The sequence below is a fragment of the Lycorma delicatula genome, chromosome 13 (assembly GCF_047948215.1).
Source record: "Lycorma delicatula isolate Av1 chromosome 13, ASM4794821v1, whole genome shotgun sequence".
NCBI classification, from domain to species: Eukaryota; Metazoa; Arthropoda; class Insecta; order Hemiptera; family Fulgoridae; genus Lycorma; species Lycorma delicatula.
In genome coordinates this window covers 5,432,281-5,449,917 of record NC_134467.1, presented here as the reverse complement: position 1 = coordinate 5,449,917, position 17,637 = coordinate 5,432,281, and the positions used below count along the sequence as shown (strand labels likewise).

The following is a 17,637-nucleotide window of genomic DNA, read 5'->3' as shown; positions in this document are numbered from 1 at the left end:
GAGAGAGAGTGTGAGAGACAGTGGCAGAGAGGCAAAAAAACAGAGAGAGAGAGAGTGAGAGAGAACGAGAGAGAGAAAGAGAAACACAGAGAGAGAGAGAGAGAGAGATATACAGTGACAGACAGAGAGAGAGAAAGAGATAGACAGTGACAGACAGACAGATAGAGAGTGAGAAAGAGTGAGTGAGACAGAGATAGAGACGGACAGAGAGAGAGAGAGAGGCAGAGACAGAGAGAGCGTGAGAGACAGATAGAGAGAGAGTGACAAAGAGGGATAGAGACAGAGAGAGAAATAGAGCGAGGCGAAAAGACAGAGAGAGAGAAAGAGAGAGAGATTGACAGAGAGAAAAACACAGAGAGAGAAAGAGAAAGAGAGCGAGTAAGAGAGAGAGACAGAGGGAGAAAGACAGAGACAGAGAGACAGATAAAAACAGAGAGAGAGGCAGATAGAGAAAGGCAGAGAGTGAGAAAGACAGAGAGAGAGACAGAGCGAGCGTGAGAGGCAGACAGAGAGACAGAGAGAGCGTGAGAGGCAGACAGAGAGAGAGAGAGTGAGAAGACAGATAGAAAGTGAAAGAGAGAGAGAGAGAGTGACAGAGAGCAGGAAAGAGAAGGAAAGAGAAAGACAGATACAGCGTCACAGACAGAGATAAAGTGAGAGAGAGAGAGAGTTAGAGAGACAGAGACAGTTAAGACAGAGATATAGGCAGAGAGAGAGAGAGAGAGAGAGAGAAAGAGATAGAAAGAGAGAGAGAGACAGTGACAGAGAGGTAGAGAGACAGAGACAGAGATATAGGCAGAGAGAGAGAGAGAGAGAAAGAGATAGAAAGAGAGAGAGAGACAGTGACAGAGAGGTAGAGAGACAGAGACAGAGATATAGGCAGAGAGAGAGAGAGAGAGAGAAAGAGATAGAAAGAGAGAAAGAGAGAGAGAGAGACAGTGACAGAGAGGTAGAGAGACAGAGACAGAGATATAGGCAGAGAGAGAGAGAGAGTGTCAGAGTAAGAGAGTGAGTCAGAGAGAGGAAGAGGGAGATAGAGAGTGACACAGTGACAGAGACAGATATAGGCAGAAAGAGAGATAGAGTGAGAGTCAGAGTAAGAGAGTAAGTGATGAGAGTATGAGTGAGGGAGAGAGGCACAGAGAGAGAGAGAGTGTGAGAGAGACTCACAAAGAGAGAGCAAATGGGAGAGAGTCCGACCGAGACAGAGACAGCGACACAGAGAGAGAGATTGACAGAGTTTCGGATTGACATAGAGAGAGGGGGAGACAGTGAAAGAACGAGAGAGAGATAGGGAGAGTGGGGGAGAGAGAGACAGAGAGAGAGAAACAGAGAGAGGCGAAAATACAGCGATAAAGAGAGAGAGACAAAGAGAGTGCGAGTTACAAAGAGAGAAAGAGACAGATAGAGAGTGAGAAAGAGAGAGAGGCAGATAGAGAGAGAGAAAGAGAGACAAAGAGAGAGAGACAGATAGAAAGTGACAGACAGAGAGAAAGAGACAGAGAGAGAGAGAGAGAAAGCGACAGAGAGAGCGTGAGACAGAAATAGTGACACCGACACAGAGAAAGACAGCGACAGAGAAAGAGAAAAACACAGAGAAAGAGAGAGAGTGATACAGTGAGAGAGACAGAGTGAGAGAGAGAGACAGTGAGAAAGAGAGAGACAGATAGAGCGTGAGAGACAGAGAGACAAAGAGTGAGAAAGAGAGAGTGATAGTGAGAGAGAAAGAGAGAGAGCGGCAGAGAGAGATAGAGACAAAGAGGGATAGAAACAGAGTGAGAGAGAGAGACAGCGACAGTGACACCAACACAGAGACAGGGAGAGAGAGAGAGTGAGAGAACGAGAGAGAGAAAAACACAGATAAAGACAAAGAGTGAGAGAGAGAGAGAGAGACACACACACAAAGAGATAGAGAGAAAGAGAGAGTGAGACAGAGATAGAGAGAGAAAGAGAGAGTGAGGCAGAGACAGAGAGAGCGTGAGAGACAGATAGAAAGTGACAGTGAGAGAGAGTGACAAAGTGGGATAGAGACAGAGTGCAAGAGAGAAACAGAGACAGAGAGAGAAATAGAGAGAGGCGAAAAGGCAGAGAGAGAGAGAGAGAGTTTGACAGAGAGTGAATGAGAGAGAGAGAAAAACTCAGAGAGAGAAAGAGAAAGGGAGAGACAGACAGAAAGACAGAGACAGAGAGCGAGTAAGAGAGAGAGAGTGACAGAGAGAGAGAGACAGCGACAGAGACACAGATAAAAACAGAGGGAAAGGCAGCGAGTGAGAAAGACAGACAGAGAGAAAGAGTGATAGAGAGACAATGAGAGAGTGCGTGAGAGGCAGACAGAGAGAGAGTGAGAGAAGATAGACAGATAGAAAATGAAAGAGAGAGAGAGTGATAGAGACAGAGAGAGATAGAGCGAGAGAGAGAAACACACACACAAAGAGAAGAGAGAGAGAGAGAGAACGAGAGAGTGAGAGAGAGAGCGACAGAGAGAGAGAGAGAGAGAAAACGAGAAAGAGTGGGAGAGAGAGATAAGGAGAGAGAGAGAGAAAGAGACAACAACAGTGACAGAGAGAGACAGTAATAGTGAGACAGAGAAAGAGCGACAGAGGGAGAGAGAGACAGACAGATTAAGAGTGTGAGAGAGAAAGAGACACACAGAGAGAGAGTGAAAGACAGAGAGAAAGAGACAGACAGAGAGTGAGACACACACAAAAAGAGCGAGTGAGATAGAAAGTGGGATACAGAGATAGAGAGAGAGACAGAGTGAGACAGGTACAGAGACAGAATGAGAGAAAGTGACAGACAGAGAGAAAGTGAGAGAGAGAGAGAGAGAGAGAGTGAGACAGAGATAGAGAGAGACAGACAGAGAGAGAGAAATAGAGAGAGGCGAAAAGACAGAGAGAGAACGAGAGAAAGAAAAACACAGAGAGGGAGAAAGAGAGAGACAGACAGAAAGACAGAGACAGAGAGCGAGTAAGAGAGAGAGAGATTGAGAGAGAGAGAGACAGCGACAGAGACAGATAAAAACAGAGAGAGAAAGACAGGGAGAGAGACAGAGAGAGAGAGAGAGAGACCGAGAGAGCGTGAGAGATAGTGAGAGCGAAGATAGACAGATAGAAAGTGCAAGAGGAAGAGAGAGAAAGAGTGTGAGACAGACAGAGAGGGAGTGAAAGGCACATAGAGAGAGAGAGAGTGATTGAGAGAAAGAGAGAGAGACAAAAAGAGAGAGTGATACAGTGAGAGAGACAGAGAGTGAGAGAGAGAACGAGAGAGAAAAACTGAGAGAGAGAGAGAACGAGAGAGAAAAACTGAGAGAGAGAGAGAGAGAGTGAGAGAGAGAGACTGAGAGAGCATGAGAGACAGAGAGAGAGTGAGAGAGAGACAACGGGTGAGAAAGAGAGAGAGAAAAGAGAGAGTGAGAGAGAGAGAGGCACAGAGAGAGAGAGAGAGTGAGAGAGAGACTCACAAAGAGAGAGCGAATGGGAGAGAGTCCGACCGAGGCAGAGACAGCGACCTGTGTCGCTGTCTCTGCCTCTCTCTCTCTGTAGAGAGATAGATAGATAGATAGTCTCTCTCTGCTATCTCTCTCTCTGTAGAGAGAGATAGACAGAGTTACGGATTGACATAGAGAGAGGGAGAGACAGTGAACGAGGGAGAGAGAGATAGGTAGAGTGGGGGAGAGAGACAGAGACAGAGAGAGAGAAACAGAGAGAGGCGAATATACAGCGATAAAGAGAGAGAGACAAAGAGAGTGCGAGTTACAAAGAGAGAAAGACAGATAGAGAGTGAGAAAGAGAGAGAGGCAGATAGAGAGAAAGATTCAGAGGCAGAGAGAGAGAGTGCGACAAAGATAGAGAGAGAGACAGAGAGAGAGAGAGAGAGAAAGAGAGACAAAGAGAGAGAGAGAGACAGATAGAAAGTCACAGACAGAGGGAAAGAGACAGATAGAGAGAGAGAGAAAGCGTCAGAGAGAGCGTGAGACAGAGACAGCGACACCGACACAGAGGGAGACAGCGACAGAGAGAGAGAAAAACATAGAGAAAGAGAGAGGCAAAGAGGGAGAGTGATACAGTGAGAGAGAGAACGAGAGAGAGAAACAGAGATAGAAAGAGAGACAGTGAGAAAGAGAGAGACAGAGAGAGCATCAGAGACAGAGAGAGAGAGACAATGAGTGAGAAAGAGAGAGTGATAGTGAGAGAGAAAGAGAGAGAGCGGCAGAGAGAGATAGACAAAGAGGGATAGAAACAGAGTGAGAGAGAGTGATAGAGAAAGAGACAACAACAGTGACAGAGAGAGACAGTGATAGAGAGAGGGATACTGACGGAGAAAGAGCGACAGAGGGAGAGAGAAAGAGAAAGAGAGAGAGACAGACAGAAAGATACAGACACACACAAAGAGAGACAGAGACAGCGACATAGAGACAGAGGGAGGCAAATAGACAGAGAGATAGTGAGAGGGGGTGAGACAGAGAGAGACAGAAAGAGAGAGTGACAGAGAGAGAGACAGTGTGATAGAGAGAGAGAGGGGAGTGGTAGAGAGTGCAAGACAGAGAGAGAAACAGAGAGAGGCGAAAAGACAGAGAGAGAGAGAGAGAGAGAGAACGAGATAGAGAAAAACAGAGAGAGAAAGAGAAAGAGAGAGAGTGAGAAACAGAGAGAAAGAGAGGGACAGAGAGACAGATAAAAACAGAGAGAGAGAAGAGAGACAGATAGAAAGTGAAAGAGAGAGATAGTAACAGAGGGACGCAGAGACAGAGAGACACAGTGAGAGAGAGAGACCTACAGAGAGAGAGAGACAGAGCGACAGGGAGAAAGACAGAGAGACAGAGTGAAAGAGAGAGAGAGTGTGACAGCGATAGAGGGGGAGAGCATGAGACAACGAGAGAGAGAGAGACAGTGAGAGAGAGTGACAAAGAGGGACAGAGACAGTGAGAGAGAAAGACAGAGTGACAGTGAAAAAGAGAGAGAGGGAGACTGAGAAAGAGAGGGATAGTGAGAGAAACAGAGAGAGAGTGAGCGTGAGAGGGAAAGACAGCGACAGCGGGAGAGAGAGAGAGAAGGAAAGAGAAAGACAGAGACAGCGACAGAGTCACAGAAGGAGAAAAAGACAGAGAGAGAGAGAGAGAGAGACACGCACACACACACACACACAGAGACAGAGAGTGAGAGAGACACAAAGACACAGACAGACAGACAGCCAGTCAGACAGAGACAGATAGAGACATAGACAGAGACAGATATTCAGACACAGACAGAGATAGAGTGAGGAGGGAATACATCCAAAATTGCCTCGTTTGCGAGTTATGGCTAATGGAAGATGTGGCTCAGATTTCAGCTACCTCTGTGAAATGAGGTCGAACTGAAATTTATAGGATGTTAATTAAGCGGCAGAATTAGTGATTTGTTATGGTTGTTGAGCTTTCTTTTTTCCTGTTTAGCCTCCGGTAATTACCTTTCAGATAATACTTCATAGGATGAATGACGATGATACGTATGAGTGTATATGAAGTCACAAGTCTTGTACAGTCTCAGTTCGACCATTCCTGAGATGTGTGGTTAATTGAAACCCAAACACCAAAGAACACCGGTATCCACAATCTAGTATTCAAATCCGAGTAAAAATAACTGACTTACTAGGACTTGAATGCTGGAACTCCCGACTTACAAATCAGCTGATTTGTGAAGACGCATTCACCACTAGACCAATCCGGTGGGTTATGGTTGTTGACCTAAAAAAATCGAATAAAACAGGTCTCAGAACCATAACTTCAGTAGGTTTTGAGAAATCTGCGGTGAAAACCAATAAATTGGGAGGAAAAAACTCTATTTTTTACGTTTGATGTACAATAATTTTGTTAAGTGGGTTATGAACACATAAAAATTTTAAGCAGAACTTGTTGACAACTTAATTAATTATGAACAAATTAGTTTAACATAAGTTGAATAAAATAAACAGAATTTAGAAAAATTAGAATCTTTAACACTAGACCAAAGTGTATATGTAGAGGTTTATAAAAGATGTTCAAAAACGAGCCCGGCATTTTCAACACATTCTTGGCACACCTCTGTACTGCTTTTGTTGCGCTTTTTAGTTCTCAGGGCTGTCCTTTGTTGGTCAGCCGCACCCATAATGCGGACATTAATTCCTCAAGAGAATGAATTTTTGTTTTTTATACAATATTTTTCATCCATCCCCAGATGCATTTCCAGATTATCGCGTTTCACGGAACTATATTCTGAATATGAACGAAATCAGACCATAAATATGTTTTTTTTTTTTAATATCACGGCCACACCAACACCTAGGAGGTCCATGTTTTGCAAAAATATCTCATTCATGTAACTAATATATATTCTGTACCAAATCTGAACATAAATAATATTTTTTTGAAATATCTCGACTCCACCGTCTTTAGCAGGTTCATGTCTTGCAAGAATATCTCCTTTAACGTAACTAAAATTTATTCTGAATATCAGCCAAATCGTAGTATAAATAATTTTTTTGGGAAATATCACAATCTCACAACTACCTAGGAGATCCATCTTTTCCAATAATATTTCGTTTCACTTCACTAATATATATTCTGAATATGTAACAAATCGGACCATAAACACATTTTTTTTTTTTAAATATCACGACCCCACAATCACCTAGCAAATCCATGTTTCCCAAAAATTTCTCCTTTCACGTAAGTAATATATATTCTGAATATGAACCAAATTGGATCATAAATAAATTTCTTTTGAAATATCATGACTTTAACACCACCTAGTAGGTCCATGTCTTGCAAAAATATCTTGTTTCATGTAATAATTATTATTTTGAATATGAGCCATACCGGACCATAAATAATTTTTTTTTATATATCATGATCGCACTACCATTTAGCAGATCCATGTTTTGCAAAAATATTTCGTTTCACGTAACTAATATATATTCTGAATATGAACCACATCTGACCATAAATACATTTTTTTATATATCATGACCCCACCACCACCTAGGAGGTCCATGTTTTGCAAAAATATCTCGTTTCATGTAACTAATATATATTCTGAATATGAACCATATCTGACCATAAATATTTTTTTTAAATATCGCAACGCCACCACCATATAGCAGGTCCATGTTTTTCAAAAATATCACGTTTCAAATAACTAATATATATTATGAATATGAACCAAATCGGACCATAAAAAATAATTATATTTTAAATTTAAAATATAATATTTAATTTTTTTTTTAAATATGACGGCCCCACAATCATGTTTGATGCCAAAACTTAAAGGTGTTAGATCAGGCGATCTTTGCGGCAAGGAATGTTGACTTGCTCGACCGATCCATTTCTCAGAGAATTATTTTAGTGTGTGGAATCGGCACAAGAGAAGCGGAGAGGCGTACCACTGTGCTGGAAGTATACTTTGTGTCTCAATGCTAGAGGAACATCTTCAAGCAAATGTGGCAATTCTTCTTGAAGAAAGTACAAGTAGACTTTAGGATTTATGCGGCTAGATAATATGAACGGTTCAAACCGCTGATTGTAGGAGAAAATACATTGATACTAAATAAGTGTTAAAAATTTCCTTCCACCGTTACATGAGGTTTTACTTCTTGTCATGTAATGATTTAAACACTGACATAGTATTGCGCATTGTTGATGGGCTGTTGTTATTTTATTGCCAGCTTTGAAATAATAATTTTACAAATAATTTATTGTATTTCTGTCATTAATAAAAAAATTATTATCTAATGAATTTTTATTTATTTTATTAAATAATAAACGAAGAATTGTATAATTTCCAGTTTTTTTTAATAGTAAATTTTGATTTTACAAATTTTTCCAAATTAAAAGTAACATTTAAACGTGTTACGTTTTATGTGTTTATAACCCATTACAAAGTTATTATATGTCAAACATAAAAAACAGGATCTTTTAACCCCAATTTATTTATTGGTTTTCACCAATTTGACTAAACTTTTTTGTATTTAATATGTTTCAAATCTAATTTTGTTTAAAGTTAAAACAAAATATTTAAATTATAAGTGTACCTACACGTGACTGATCGTGTAACTACACGATCAGTTTTGTACAAGATTATAATGTAAAACAAAGCAATTTCTCATAAAAAAAAATTTAACCAAAATCTACTCTTGCATCAGACTGAGTAAAGAAACTGATCATGTAGAGAGAAAAGAACGTTACACTGAGACTGTGTACAGATGTTAAGCAGAGATCACTTTCATAATGATACAAGAAAAAATATTTAAATACCTCTTAAATGTAATTTACGTCATTTCATCAGAAAACACACATTTTTATTTTAAGTATAATACAGATTTACTCCTTAGATGTTGCTATCATAAATTTGTTGATCTATTCTTCAATCTCTACCAACAAAACATTGACACACTTGCTCTTGTATATTTGAACACAAATACCTTTTTAGCAGTTATTAAAGTATTCTGATTATTTTTTTTTTATTTTAAGGTCTCGCTTAAAATTTAGCCGATGAAATTTACATACCTTTCTTTTTCTTTTTTATTATAATTTCTCATGCATTCATCGGTTAATACATTTTTAGTTAATTTATTATGTTCATAAAATTTTTTTACCGTAGCTAAAAACAGTAATAAATTTATAATTTGCAATGTTGTCGAAACAGTAGTATATACTGAAATGAATATAAGTCTTGCTGAAATTGAAAACAAACACCCACATGAGATTTTCATTATTAATCGATCAAATAAAAAAATTAATCTCTTATTCTGATCGGTGTACAGTAATAGATTATTTTGATTAACGCCAAGAACGATTAGGTTTATTACTCTGCTGATAAAAAAAAATTTCCAAGCATTAGACCCGATGAATCGAGATAAAACCTTGATCTAAATAGAATGAGACAATCCAGCCAGAATTAATTGTAAGATAAAAAAATAGAAGTCATTAGACTCCATATTAATTATTTAATGTATAAACTCGAGAAATTATAAGAAAAAATGTGAAAATATTAAATATAAGAAACGATTATAAAATAATTTACAATTCAGGTGTTAATGAATACTACTTGAGTAGAAGACTTTGTGTTTACTGTTTAGCCTCCGGGAGTTACCATTCAGGTATTACTTCAGAGGATGATATGTATGAGTGTAAATGAAGTGTAGTCCTGTACAGTCTCAGTTTGACCGCTCCTGAGTTGTGTGGTTAATTGAAACCCAACCGCCAAAGAATACCAGTATCCACAATCCAGTATTCAAATCTATATAAAAATAACCGCTTTTACTAGGACTTGAATGCTGGAACTCTCAACTTCCAAATAAGCCGATTTGGGAAGACATGTTCACCACTAGACCGACCCGGTGGGTTACTTGAGTAGAAGATTAGAAAAAATAATTCTAACCTTGAACAAATGCAAGAAATGAACATTTAAAAATTGTTTTAAATGCTTACAAAAAATTTAAATTCTTTAAGACTGTTTAAAAATTCATTAACTGTGTAATATTGTTTCTGTAAAATAAAAACCTTTCGTTATGTTTTATAAATAAATTGGTGGGAAGATAGTTTAAATAGTTCAGCAATTCATTAAAAATGGCAACAGAGACGTAAGACTCTTTTTTATAAGCTGAGGTATTGTGAAAATTTACCTGTAAAATGTTCTTTTGTCTGGTTTGGAAATTGTTATTTTTTTTTAATAAGCGATTTTTTTTCTGTTAGTGACTGATTTCATAATTATAAACACAAGTATTAGTTAAAATTTTTAATTTTCTAAATACACAATCCATATTTATAGCCATTTTTTATTTTGAATACTTAAGTTTTTGAGGGAGCCCTAAGAAATGACATTACACTTCAGAGAGGAATATACATAAATATTTATATATGTTTAATAATGATGATAAACTCAGTATTCTACTAAGGTACTTCAAGTATAACAATACAGTTTCATTTTTTTAACTAACAAAATCAATTTGTTCATTCCAAGCAAATTATTCATCTAATAAAATAGCCAAAAAGGAGATGCTGTTACTGTATGAGACTCAAAAATCCTGTTATTAGGTGATGGAAAAATTATGCAATCAGCAATGTTAATCAAAAATACTGTCATGATGTTCTTAACAGCTGAACTCTTGTTCTTCCAATCCACGCTCTATTTTTTTTTATTCCACTTAATAATGGTGAATCCACATCTCATCATAGGTTAGAATATTGTCAAAAAGCATCACCTCCTGGGTGAAACCATTATTTCAGTTCTGGGCATATGCAAAGTGTTGTCTCCTTATGGTGGTCTATCGACTCTTTTGGAAACCATCTTCTGTTTGTTTTACGGTATGTGCTTTTAGGCAGTCCTTATATTCACAATTATATACCAGTATATAACTGTGAATATATACATAAATTTTTAAATGTTAACTTACCCTTAATTTATATTTATGAATGTGTAGTCTTGTTAAAAAGAATAGTAACTTATCGTTTACCTTATTGTTTCTATCAAAAAACGACCGCAAAACCTTTTTCCTCTTTACGTATTTAACTCAATACTTGGGCTCACAAGAAAGGGCCTTATTATGCTTCTTATTCCATATCTAATAAATTATCTATCTATTAAAAAAATCTTCTGACTAATTTATTTAAAATACAAGTAAAAAATCTTATCTTACAGAAACAATATTACTCTGTTGATGAATTTTTAAATAATACTAATTTAAAAATTGAAAAAACCCTGAATCTTCTGCAACTGTTAAACTTGCACATAAACATGTGCTACAATAATCTTCATTAATGCCTTTTGATTTTTGAATTATTTGGCTGTTATCTTTTGTATTTAATATCTTCATACATTTTACAAAACATAATTTCATGATTTTATATTGTACGTAAATAAATAATATGGACTTTAATCGCTTCTAATTTTTATTTTCTAATCGTGCATTTTGTGATGCTACTCTGATTGCATGTAATTATACAATAAATTATTTATAATAATTATAATTAAAATAATCATTAGCAGAGGATGTGGGGTGATGAGACGTATAAGGATGTGGATTTATTAAGAATTTTCGTTTTCTTAATAAATTACCTGTTGCAAGCAACATATTTGAAAAATTAATATATGTATATCGTATCAAACATGTTAATCACAGAATATAATTAAAGTTAGAAGAGTAAGCCAGTCAAAAAGTAAAATAAATCTTTATTATCCTCAAATAACACAGTTACAATTAAACAAGATACAAAACTCAGCCGATTATTTCAAGTACATAACCTAATCTTTATTTGTAACGTAAACCTAATCTTTATTTATAATTATAACATTCAAAACATAATTATTTTAAATCTACATTTGATTTGATAAAAAATAAAAAGACATTTCAATCCTATTTTCTCCTGTATGCATCACATTCAGTTTAATATTCTATTAAACTGTATAATTTTGTCTCTATATTTTAGTATAAATATATATTATTCTGATTTGATTATAAGATAAAAAATTACGCTAAGCAAACCGTGTTTTTCATGGTACTGAATTAAGGATAATTTATATACACAGTATTCATGAAGTATAGTAACACTGAAATAAATTTCAACTCTTAAAATGAGATTCAGCAAATGGTTTTACCTAAAAAAAATAAATTTTTTGGTTAAAAAACCTACCGCATCCCAAGGTCCCCTTCCTCTTCAGGGCCAATTCAAAAATGTTTAAAGGAAAAAGGAAAGGTTAGAGTTGAGATACGTTATTCTAATAGGTGACTCTAACTAAAATGGTGGTCATTTAATTTTTTTTCAGTTATGTACAAAAGTAACTCTTAAACAGCAGTTATTATTATTTTTTTAATACTGGTAGCATGTCATTTTAATAATTAAATACGAATGTTTTAACACGATTTGAAATGTGCTGTTGTATGAGAAAATAAATGAAATTCAAAATTAAAGAGAAAGAGATGAGTTCATGGGAAATTAGAGTTGTTTTAGAGGATACATATTAACAATATCTGTAATCAAACAAACAAGAAGAGTAATGAAGTTTATTAAATACGATAAAAGAATTTCAAGGTTTTTTGTTTGTATGTTCATTAATAAATTTAAATTATACTATATAATATCATTTCGTAACATATCCTTTATGATTTTTTTTCTCTGAGCCCCCTTCAAAAAAAAATTCAAATTCCGACGCCTATCCCTCACTTTTTCTGTTTAGTCTCTGGAACCACCTTAAGGAATACCTTAAGTAATAAACTCTGAAGTAATAACTTCAGAGGATGAATGAGGATGATATGTATGAATGTAAATGATGTATATTCTTGTACAGTCTCAGGTCGACCGTTCCTGAGATGTGTGGTTAATTGAAACTGAACCGCCATAGAATACCAGCACCATCTAGTATTCAAATCAAAATAAAAGTAACTGCCTTCACTAAGGACCAATCTAAACCAGATTTAATCGGGAAGATTTCCTGATATATTTTTGCTTTCAATTTTCATCATTCAAAAAATATTTTTCACACAAGATGTACAGTTTTGAACACCTAATAGTCTCATTCCAAGACGTCGCCTGCCAAGGGAACCCACCCTAGTTTCAGAGGGCATGCCATAGGCACACCGGGAGAAGCTACTAATATAAATTAAAATAATTAAATTAATAAATAGCACACACAATAAATAAAGAACCCGACTTAATAGAGAAGGAGATTAAAGCTGGCAGAAAATAGTGATACATTTTCTGTCATAAGTTGGATATTTGTCAATCGATTTTCAAAACTAAGGTGTCATTTTGTTCTAAAAAAAATGCTTAGCATTTTCTTAAGAACACATAATATGATAAAAATTTACACGGTAACCATTAACATTAATATAGTGAAATACTAAAATAATATAAATAAATAATTAATAAAATGAAATATTTTATTTATTAGACAATGTTGTTAAAAATGTGTATGTATCATCCTCATTCATCCTCTGAAGTTATTGTTCACTTCTCAATCCGATTTTCATATATAAATTTATTAATAAATACAAAATGCCGGAGAGAAGGAAAATCGAAGGGAAATGTAACATTTTTCCTTAAGAAACTTTCTGTTCACTTTTACACCTAGAATCTGTAATGTATAAGCCTACTGTTTTAGATACACACCTGTTTACAATTGGCAATTCTTCAGAATGTCTTAACATCACTCCCAAGTGCAAAATAAAATTCATTTCACAACAGAAATTCTATGAATACCTTTAAACAGTATCAGAAATAAGTTAAATTAATTAATATTTTTAATAATTTTTTTTATTTTAATTTCTGCTGACACAGGGGGAACCCGATGGGTTAAGTCCTACAGGATAATTTACAGAGAGGTAGTCAGTCAACTCCCATGGATCTTGGGTCAATTGATGTGCTGCTTAATGGCAGTTTCGGTTGCTCCAGGGGTGCTTAAATAAAATTAAGGGAGAAAAAAGGGAATGTTGGTATTGTGAAGCCGTTGTTTTTCACATATATTTATGTTTTATTTAATTTTTAAATTTTAATATCGGGGTCCTTTGCATCCTGTAAGTATGTTCAGTGTTTGTGTCTAAATTTTCTGTCTTGTTTAGTTTGGTGTTTTTAAATAAAATGTAAGGGCCCTTTCCACCCTTACATATGACAAACCTGATTGTGATTTAATCCCTATTTTAAAGAGTGTGATGAGGGCTAATGACTGTAGCAGTTGATGCTCATATAACCAAAAAAATAATAATAAACATAAAATGGGTATAATTCGTATTAAAATAATCAGAAGTACAAAATTTTTTATATTTTAATTTATTATTCAGGAAAAATCACAATATTTAATTAAACAAAAGCTATGAAAATTTTAACATCTTTTTTTTAAATAATAGATTTTTTTTGTACAGATATTATATGTTAATCACTTTAAAACTGATATTATTGTGAATTAAAATTGCATAAAATTATAGAATAAATACTAACTTATACCTGTTATTTCAATTCAATTTGTATAAGTATTTTATTATAAATAAAAATAAATAAGCTATATTAATTATTATTTATAATTTATACCTCCAAGACGGATGTCAACAACTATAGAAGTATTTCATTGTTGCCAGTGACTTATAAAATACTGTGAAAATGTTATTGAATAGATTAGAACCCCAAATAGATCACATATAGAAGGGTGTGAAGAAGGATTTAAAAAAGGACGATCATATTCAGAATAAATACAAAGTCTGATGGATTCTAAAATATTACGTATCCAGAAACAAACCTTTCTTATATCTTTTACAAAATTTCAGAAAGCGTATGATTTTGTGGACAGAGACTTTTTTCAAATTTTGAGAGAATATGAGTTGACCAGAAAAATTTGAACCTCATTAAACTCACTCTTACAAACACATTCTCTAAATTTAAAATTACAGCAAATATAGGCAAACCTTTCCTAGTCAAAAAAGGGCTGAGACGAGGTGATGAACTATCACCGAACCTATTTAAACTGGTTTTGAACAAAATAAAGAAAATCTTTTGTGAGATGGATGATTTGAGTGCAAAGATCAGATACAAAAACCGAAACATCAAAATAGGATGCCTATTTTTTGTTGAAAACCTATATAAATAATTATAATATTATAGTAATATTTTACATTCACAATAATATTTTATACAATGATATTTATTTAATACAAACATTTTTATTATTTATGTATAAATGGCAATTTTTTAATATATTTTTTTAATTTTTGTTAACGTTTTTAACATATGAAATGCCATACAAAAATATAAGCTAAAACAATCATTTTGTTATATTTTGGTTAAAACTATACCTTTCAATCCCCATGCACAACAAACAGCTTTTGTCATAATGCATTTCATTTTGTAACACAAATCAATAAATATTAATACATATCAATTAGTTCTGTTTTATCAATCTATCCAACCACCCCAAGGGGCCTGCACCATATCAATGATCAACTGCAACGATATCAATCTGTAGTTAAAATAAACATAACAATTACTTAACAATTACAATTATATATATATATATATTTTGTATATTACAATAGAAAATTATAAGAAACTTTTATCATATTCGCTGTTATATGTCATTACGGCCTGCTTATTATAATAACTTTTAAAAAAAATTATCTAAGTATAACTGTTCAATATTACCAAAAGATGTCAAAGTAATTGTAAGCGGTTAAAACCATGTCAATATAAAAACACCATTACATGTATGTATACATACATACATACATACATATATATATATATATATATATATATATATATTTTTTTTATCTGAAATGGAATATTAATAGTTTCAACAAAAAAAATCTGTGACACCATAATTATTAAAATTAGTAATAACATACAAAATAATATACAAATGTATCAGAATAAATTGTGAAGATATAAATCACATTTAAAGTTTATGATCATAAAAATGTTATATGTAAAAGAAATTAACAAAAAATGACCAGTAATTTACCATCAATTTATTTAAAAGATTTATTAAATATACCAAAGCGATACAAGAATATTAAGTATGTTGGCAATGAATCTTTGCAGATGATCTACTAAAAATATCAATTGTCAATTTACAGAAAAACTTTGTAATTAAAATAAACATTTTTATATAAATAGGGAATACAAGTAAAGTAATCAGCAACAGATTGTCATTATTAAACCAGAACCAAATATCTAGAAAAAAAAGGAAAAACATTAAGAATAATTTTTAAATTATTAAGCAAATAAAAACAAACACGAGAAAGAATTACAATAAAGGAATCAACACTTTTAAATCAACAAATTATTTTATAAACAAAAAATAAAGAAACAATTATTTGTTATTATAAAAAGAAATAAGTAAAGTAATTACAGTAAAAAAAGCAGTAAAGTAATCATAATAACTTTTAAACCAAATAACATTACTTGACATAAAATACAAAACATTAAAAAAAAAATGCATAATTAAAACAGAAGTATTAATAGTATTTATAAATTAAAGATAATAATTATTAGGTACAGTATAAAATAATGGCCAATCATAAATAAAATTCAAAAAAGGTAGACCGAACAAACAATTGTACCAGTGTAAAGTAAATAGAAAATGAGCTCATTGTAAAAAAAATAGGAAAACTTAATGTTATAATAATAATTATTTTATCTCCTCTTAGCAGGTAGTGTTGCTTGAGTATGATGCATGCAGCCTTCTACGTTTTCTGGCCAATCACAGACATTTTCAGAGTGAACAAAAGATTTTATGGGAATAGCGTATGATGTTTTCTTTCACCTTCACACATATAGTACAAAGTGCAATCTGCTTTATCTCGGTGGTATGATATTTAATCGTCTTCCTCTTCACATGACACTGCATTTCCTGTGGAAAAAATATATTCATTATACTCTTAGTTTACCGAACAAAAATATTCAAATTTTTAGAGATTTTGCTGGTTTTGCAGCTTAAAAAAGGAAATTATATCATATTTTTCCTGGTGTACACTATCTTTTTCATTATTTTTTATGATTATGATGCACATACAGCAACAACTGAGATAAAGATAACACCTGTCAGACTAACTTTCTCTGATAATAATGATGTTCACTATACACAATGAACAGTGAACAGAGTCCCCACAGTGAACAGAGTGAAAATGTAATTTGTAGTACTGAACATCACCAGTATTTTTTTTAAACAAATGCAAAAGTATATTCATTTAAGTGAAGAAGGCACAGGAAAATCTCTAATAAGCCCATCGTGAAATACTAGGTATTTTTGAGTACGGCTATGTCATTTTGCGAGTGACTTGTGACGCACATTAAGTTGCCTATTACAATAACAATACTCACACGTAAATTACATAGTTACTACTGGATCATAAAATATGCTTTTGGATTTAGCAGAAATATAATTATTTTATCTAAACGTTTTTTAAAGTTTAAACTACAGTACAACTCTTGAAAAGTAATAACAAAAATGATTTTTCAATTACGAAAAACCTATAAAATTGTACATGTAAACTAAATTTTATGCCCGATTACTATAGTAATTACATTGCTTTCAACATAAGAGTTCTGTAACTCCTGGGTGATCTCAAACATTTCTGAAAATAAAATGATGTTAAGTAAGGATCACCTACTATGTTAACTGATACAACTGATAAAGCCACTGAAAACTATTAATCAAAGTTAAATTACAAGGTTATGTGCCTTTATGATAGACATTTGAAAGACAGAAATGCTACTACTCTGGTTTTGATGTGGTTGTTCCCGAGCGTGTAATTCTATTCTCATAGTATCCAGTAGATACTGACCGCATCAGTTGACAATACTTAAAAATATATAAAAAATAAAATAGTTTTCAGTAATTAAAAGTAAATAAGCAAACCGCAGTTTTAGATCTACCTGTAGGAAAACATTTGAAGAATATTTAAAAAGTTACAGGATTAAAAGAACATTTCAAACAATAGATTAAACTCATTTTTGGTATACAATACCAGGCTTCCATGGATCCAAAAAATTTTGATTGTTGAAAAAAATTTATACAAATAGATATTATTGTAAATTGTAGTTACGTACCAAATATTATAGTGTATCAATCACGATTGATAGGCTTTTTTATATTTATAAGTTTCATATCTAAATTCTAATATGCTAGTTTCTAATTT

General features: G+C 33.6%; 2 protein-coding genes across 6 annotated transcripts in view; one reads left to right on the top strand and one right to left on the bottom strand.

The window, feature by feature from the left end:
- LOC142333660 (uncharacterized) overlaps positions 1-17,637 on the top strand; it is a 240,648-nt gene that overhangs the window by 73,369 nt on the left and 149,642 nt on the right. The window lies entirely within an intron of this gene.
- LOC142333661 (putative endochitinase) overlaps positions 15,297-17,637 on the bottom strand; it is an 85,956-nt gene continuing 83,615 nt past the window's right edge. For all 4 annotated transcript variants that reach the window (XM_075381059.1, XM_075381061.1, XM_075381062.1 and 1 more), the window contains exon 5: positions 15,297-16,349. The gene's annotated coding sequence lies outside the window, so the exon portion shown is untranslated. The remainder of the gene's footprint in view (positions 16,350-17,637) is intronic.